Source organism: Myotis davidii, unplaced genomic scaffold (assembly GCF_000327345.1).
Source record: "Myotis davidii unplaced genomic scaffold, ASM32734v1 scaffold61, whole genome shotgun sequence".
Lineage (NCBI taxonomy): Eukaryota > Metazoa > Chordata > Mammalia > Chiroptera > Vespertilionidae > Myotis > Myotis davidii.
Genome location: NW_006291729.1, coordinates 1018444 through 1025201, shown reverse-complemented (window position 1 = coordinate 1025201; position 6758 = coordinate 1018444).

Genomic DNA, 6758 nt, shown 5'->3' with positions numbered 1-6758 from the left:
TGAAATCGTTTTAAAAAATAATATGAAGTGCTATGAAAAAATAGCAAATAAAGTTTCAGGATATATAGAGAACTGAAATGCACAAATCTGTCACAATATATGTTTATATACTGTATACGAGGCCCCTGGAACCATAAAAAATGCAAAAAAATTATTACTAATTCATTCTCAAATTGCCCCCCTTAAAAATCAAACTGCCGCCCCTGTGGGGTGTGTGCCCCACTTTGGGAACCACTGCCTTAAGCTGTGGGTATCCCAGGGGTAGGCTCCAGGGAGAGGCCAGATGTGCAGGGTCTGTTGGGCAGGCGGGGAGGACGCCTGGCGAGGGGAGCTGAGAGCCTGGGTGAGATGCTGTCTGTCTGGGCCCCCCACCCCCACCCTGACCCCAGGGCTGCGGCATCGCCTTGTCAGACTTCCCCTGGAGCAGGCGGGGGCTGTGGGCGGGGGAAGAGCTGGTCTAGACTCCAAAAGCCAGAGACCACCCCAGGGGAAGGGCCTCCCTCACCTGGTGCTCCCTCCCTCAGCCTCTCGGCCGTTGGTTCCCTGCCTTTTCGCAAAGGCTGTCCCCGAGGAGTGGACATTTCTCTAGGTTGTAGACCTACTATGTGTCAGGTTTAGGCACAGACAGGACCACCATGGAGACGGACTCGCTGGATTCCTTCAACAACTTTGAAAGGAAGGGTCACGACCCAGATGTGCCCTGAGGAAGGGAGCTGGTGGCGATGGAGGGCCAGGGTGCTGACCGCCGCCTGTTCGCCACCACGTCCAGGGCCTGGGCCCTTTGCCCAGCTCTCTCGGTGGCCTCTGTCCCCGCACACACAGCACGGAGGACTGCTGGGCACTGAACGGAGCTAAGTGGGGAAGGGGACTCCAAGCACAGGCCACTTGCACCTTCTCTAGCCAGAGGCTCGCGGCCCGGGCCTGTCCTGGGGACACTGTCACAGACCCCGTCAGAGGCCCTTGCTCCGGCCTCTGCTCCCATGCACTGCTTTAAGGAGAAATCTAGAATGAAAGAGAAGAAAGTTTCTATTTTTGATGAGGCAACGATGAAATGGAGGCTTTTACATTATTAAAACCCAGAAATAAATTATTTACTCAGGTCAGATAAAAAGCCTCCTTTCATGAACATGAACCCCACCAGCACACCAACACCCATCTGCTGTCACTTACCTCTGTGCGCCTCAGTGTCCTCATCTGTAGAATGGGTGGGGGCTGGGCTGGAGGAGCCTCCTGGGGCCCTCCGTCCCTTCTGTTTGCTTGGCCCATCTCTCCTCCTCCTTTACCCTCTGCCTTCAGGATCCGGCAGATGCGCCCCCTGCTCACACCTTCTCTGAGCCACTCAGTGGGAGGGGAGGAGATCAGCTATTATTAATAACTAGAGGCCTGATGCACAAAAATTCATGCAAGAGTAGGCCTTCCCTCCCCCCAGCTGCTGGCACCGGCTTCCCTCCGGCACCGGGGACCTGCGCTTCCTTCCGGACCCGGCTGTGTCAGGAAGGACGTCTGGAATGACGTCCGGAAGACATCTGGTCTAATTAGCATATTACCCTTTTATTATCATAGATAATATTGCTATGTGCCAGGCCCTGCACAGTGGTGTCTACATCCTAGCCTGTATCCTCCAGCAACCCCGAGGTGGACAATGTTATGATCTCTGCTTCACAGACGAGAAAACCGGGCGCTCAGGCGTGAAGTGCCTTGCTCGAGGTCACCCGTCTTGGAAGTGGCACCCGGGGGTCCAAGTGCAGACAGCTTGCTACTGAGCTACCCCTCCCCCAGCCTCGCCTCGCCTGGGGTGAGGCCCTCAGGCGCCCGTCTCCCTGGCAGTGGCCTGTTCTCTGCCTTTGCCCTGCTGCTCCCTCTGCCTGCACGGCTCTCCCTGCCCCGGCCCGAACAGCGTCACCTCTCCCAGGAGCCTTCCTCTGAGCTTGCACCCCCGTCTCCGCTGCTCCGTGGAAACCCTTCCCCTCCGAACGGTTGGCATGTACACCGTCTCCCCACCACACTGTGCGCCCCTTGAGCAACAGGGCTCAGTGGATTTCTGCATCCCTGTGGCCAGGTGCCCGGGGCCGCCTGGGATGTGTGTGTTGAATGAATGGGTGAGTGAATGAGTGCGTGAAGGAATGGGCTCCCTCACCCTTTGGGGTGAGGTTGTTGGTTGCCCCGGGGCCCAGCCCAGGGAAGTCCCCTAAGGTAACCCGTTCCTGGCATCTCTGACATTCTACCAGGAGGGACTCAGCTTGGTCGGGAAGACATTGGGTTGCCATGGCAACAGATTTTTTTCTGCCCAAGCAAACATTTCCACAGAAACCTCAGCAGAAGCCAGCGGTGCACCCCTCCCTCCTCCTGCACCCCTCTCGCCTCCCCGGAGCCTCTGAGCCCAGAGCCAGCCCTCCTCCTGGGGGCTCTGGCTGGGTTTCTCGCCGCCGCCCTATTTAATCCTGTGCCCGGCTGGCCCAGCTTCGCCTCACACCCTCCCTGGGCAAGAGGGGGCAGCAGCCTCAGGCTGACCACACTGGAGTCAAGCCCATCACCCTTGGATGGGAAACCCCAGGCCAGAGTGAGAAAGGCTCAGGGCTCCTACCCTCCGCTACCACCAGTCTCACCCCTCTCAGACCCAGGTCCGTCCCACCCCTCCCCTTTCTCTTCCCCTGGCCCCTGAGCTGGGGTGGGCAGAGCCCTGCTGGAGTCTCCCACGCTGGCCCCCCTTCCTCCGCCCTCCCTCCCTGTGATCCTGGACCCGTGGATCCACCACCCACGCGCGGGAGCCTGCCTCCCAACACGGCATCGCAGACTCTCATCTCCATGGCAACACATCACCCTGCTCAGGACCACTGCGCTCAGCTACCCGGCGGCCAGCCCCCGCTCTCCCGCTGCCCATTTGTTGGGGGGACACCCACGCACCTGCTCAGGCCATGACTTGGCGCTCACTCATGTCCCCGCCCCCTCCCTGCAGGCCAGAGTGACAGCGCGTGGGGGTCACAGGTGTGCGCAGGTGCAGGTGTCCAAGGCATCAACGCTCGCTTGACGCAGGTCCCTGCAGCCTGGGAGCTTCCCGCGACCCCAAATTGCATGCTGTACGCCCTCTGGGCGGGTGTGGGTGTGTATCTGAGTGCTGTGCCTCTCTGGTCAGCATGTCTGTCCATCTGTCTGTTTGTCTCCAAGTGGAGGTGGGGGGCGGGGCCAGGTGTGTCCTCCTGGGTATCAGGGATTCGGGACCCACAGCTCCTTCACTTCACTCCTCCAACAGCAGGCGCAGGGCCCGGCCCCAGCCGTTCTCCTAGGAAGTTCAGACCCCGCAGCGGCTGACGGGCACCCACGGGCCGCCTGTGCCTGCCCTCCCCACCCCCACCCCCACCGGGGCCAACACCTAACACCACAGACCTCCACGCTGGCCCTTGGGATCCACAGCGATTCCGTTTTCCTGTGGGATCTGGGCCAGCGTTGGGGGAGGGATGCCAGCTTCAGTCTGTCAGCACCTGGCCAGGTGACCCGGCGCGGAACACAGTGCCCCCGGCCCCAGTTCCCCGTCTGTCACTGATTTCTTATGGACGTTCTGGTCCCGACTGTCCAGAATTCCATGACGTGTCAACTGTACAGCCCTGGCTGGTTTGGCTCAGTAGCTAGAGCGTCAGCCAGCAGACTGAAGGGTCCCAGGTTCGATTCTGGTCAAGGGCATGTGCCTTGGTTGCTCAATCCTCAGTCCTGGTCAGGGCACATGTGGGGCGAGTGTGGGAGGCAACCAATTGATGTGTCTCTCTCCCAGTGATGTCTCTCTCTCTCTCTTCCTCCTCCCTTCCACTCTCTCTAAAAATCAGTGGAAAAATATCCTGGGGGAGGATTTTTAAAAGTGCCAAGGGCTGACACTCGGTTCTCCTCTCACTCTCACTCTCACTCTCACTCTCACCCTCTGCGGGTGGTTCTGCTGGGAGCTCTGTCTGTCCACCAGTAGGAGGCCCCCAGCAGGGCCCTCCCATTCCTCTCTGTATCCCTCACACCAGCCGGACAACTGGTACGTAGCAGGGACTCGTCAAGGGTTGGCGTGCGGGTCAGTGACCACAGGACCCAGTGCATCCCCTCTCGCTCCCACTCCTCCCTGGAGCCAGGAGGCCCTCACAGTGTTATTTCAATTGAACTGAATGGATTCTGGGAGTTTGAGACCAGACATCCTCACTGGGCGGCTGTCAGGGAGACCTGAGGGCTACGGGCTCTGCTCCCCAAGGGCGCAGGGAGGTCCTGGAGGTTGAGGGGTTCCTCCTGCCGCCCCATTGCCGAAGCCTGGTGGGGGTATCGGGTGTTCTCCACCCCCCGGGGTGTTCCCAAGTCGCTGGCAGCAGCGTCTCTGTCGGAATCACACTGCCCAGGTACCACCTGCCCACCTTTCTAGAAACACCCAGGACTTCTGTCTAGTGCATTCTTTTCCTCCATGACCATTCTAGAAACCCAGTCTTTTGTCGTTGGCAATAATAACCCAATTCCCAGAACGCCAAATGGAAAAGAACAGCCTTAATCCCAGGCCGGGGAGCGGGGCGAGCCAGGGGGACCCCTCCCAGCGCGGAGCTGTGTCTGCCCAGGTCAAACACGTTGCGCCCTGATGACCGCGGAGCATGGTTAGGGTTCAGGTTGCCCGTCACCGTGATTCTCTCGGGGCTGGGAGGCTGGGAAAACAAGGAGATTGTACAAAAGCTGAGCTACATCACGGCCGGCACTTCCGATGTCTGGGAGCCCCCAGGAAGTGGTCTGGGGGAGGGGGGGACAGAAACCAGGCTCCCCGAAAGGAGCGGAAGACGCGCTCCACGCCCCCGGGCAAAGTTGATGTCGCCTCCCGAGACCTCCTTGCCAGTATCAAGTGGGATTCCTATTAGCCGCCATTGTCTGCATGCAAACACCTTACCGAGCTGGGCGATGTTCCTGCAACATCTGACTGAGATTTGGGGGAGCAGAAGGGCCACACCCGCACATGTAACAAGCACCAGGGCTTTCTCCTTCGGCTCTGAGGCCACGCCTATGATCCGAGGAGCAGGTGGAACACGCAGGCTGCATGGGCGCTGCCAGAGCCCATTAAGAAATTTGCTCTAACCCGGCCGGCAGGGCTCAGAGGCTGAGCGTCCACCTATGAACCAGGAGGTCACAGTTGGATTCCCGGTTGTGGCACATGCTCGGGTTGGGGGACTCGATCCCCCAGGGGGGCGTGCAGGAGGCAGCCGATCCGTGATTCCCTCTCACCATGGATATTTCTCTCTCTCCCTCTCCCTTCCGCTCTGAAATCAATAACAATATATTTTTTATAAAAGAGAAATGTGCTGGGAAGCAGAGGAGACGCTGGCAGCGGAGGTGGGCGGGCGGCTGGTCTCCATCCCCGGCCCCACGTACCGGCTGTGATGTCTGCACGCCCACGCTCACCACTCCCCGTCCCCACCGGCCCAGCCCGCCAACAGCCAGCCTGCAGGCAGCTTCCAGTGGCCCCGCTGCCCCCAGGCACCCAGGATCCTTCTTCCCAGAAGCCAGAGATGCGGTGCCTTTCCTCTAACTCCCAGGCGGACACCTGATGGCTTCCCGTTTTCCTCGCCTTTCCTCTTCCAACCGCACACAGGACCCGCCCGACACCTTGCTCCTCTTCAGGAGACGCTCGGCATCTGCCCCTGGTTTCTTACTTTCTCCTCACAGGATGCTCCTGCCCATGACGCCTCAGGAGGAGGGAGAATGAGGAGCCTCCGAAGTCTGGAACTAGGACACGTTCATGGAGGTCGAGGGCAGCCTGTGCCCCTAGGTGTGGGCTGGGAGACTCAGAACCCATCGCCTCACCCTGGGACCCGCCCGGCCCCTCTGCCAGCCCCCTGTGGCTGTGGGCCCACTTCATGAGCATCTGTCTCCCTTTCCATCCATCCATCTGGACAAGATGCGGACTTAGTGCTATTGTACCAAAAACAACCAAGAGAGGGCAGGGGGCAGGAAATATGGGTGGGGTGCATTGTGAGCCTGCAGGGGACAAGGTGTGTGAAGTGCTCACCCACTGCTGGGGGCACTAAGGGACCGGAAGGGCGGCCCACGCATCCACAGGGGAGGCACCCCAGCTCCGTGCAGGGGGGAGGGGCAGGCACAGCTGTCTCAAGGCAGAGCGGGCTGCCTGTGGGTGCCGGGTCCCCATCACCGAGGTGCTCCAACAGGCCCTGGGCAGGGAGGCTGCAGGGGCAGGAGCCTGAGGGGGGACTGAAGTACCCCAGCGTGGTCCGTCCATGCCTGCAGACTTCTGCATCAGAACCCTTGAGTGACTCAGTGGTTGAGCATCAACCTGTGAACCAGGAGGTCACAGTTCGATTCCCGGTCAGGGCACAGGCCCAGGTTGCGGGCTTGATCTCCAGTGTGGGGTGTGCAGGAGGCAGCCGATCCATGATTCTCTCTCATCATTGATGTTTCTCTCTCCCTCTCCCTTCCTCTCTAAAATTAATTAATTACATACATATAAAATTATATATAAAATTTATATATACATATATATAATACACAAAGAGCCAAGTGCCCAGCAGAAGGCTGCACCCACTCACAGGAAGGCTTGGGGCCAGTTGCCAGTGCGGGCAGATCAGCAGCAGATCTTGGAAGCCAGGGCACTAAGCTGGGCATCTGACGGGCAGGGGGTCGAGGAAGGCATGGGGTGGAGCGACCTGCCTGAAGCGGCAGCAGTCCTGGGTGCGCCCGGAGGGCCCGTTGGCTGAGGCCGATTCCCAGGCTTGTTGAAAGGGGCCACGTTGCACGCACGC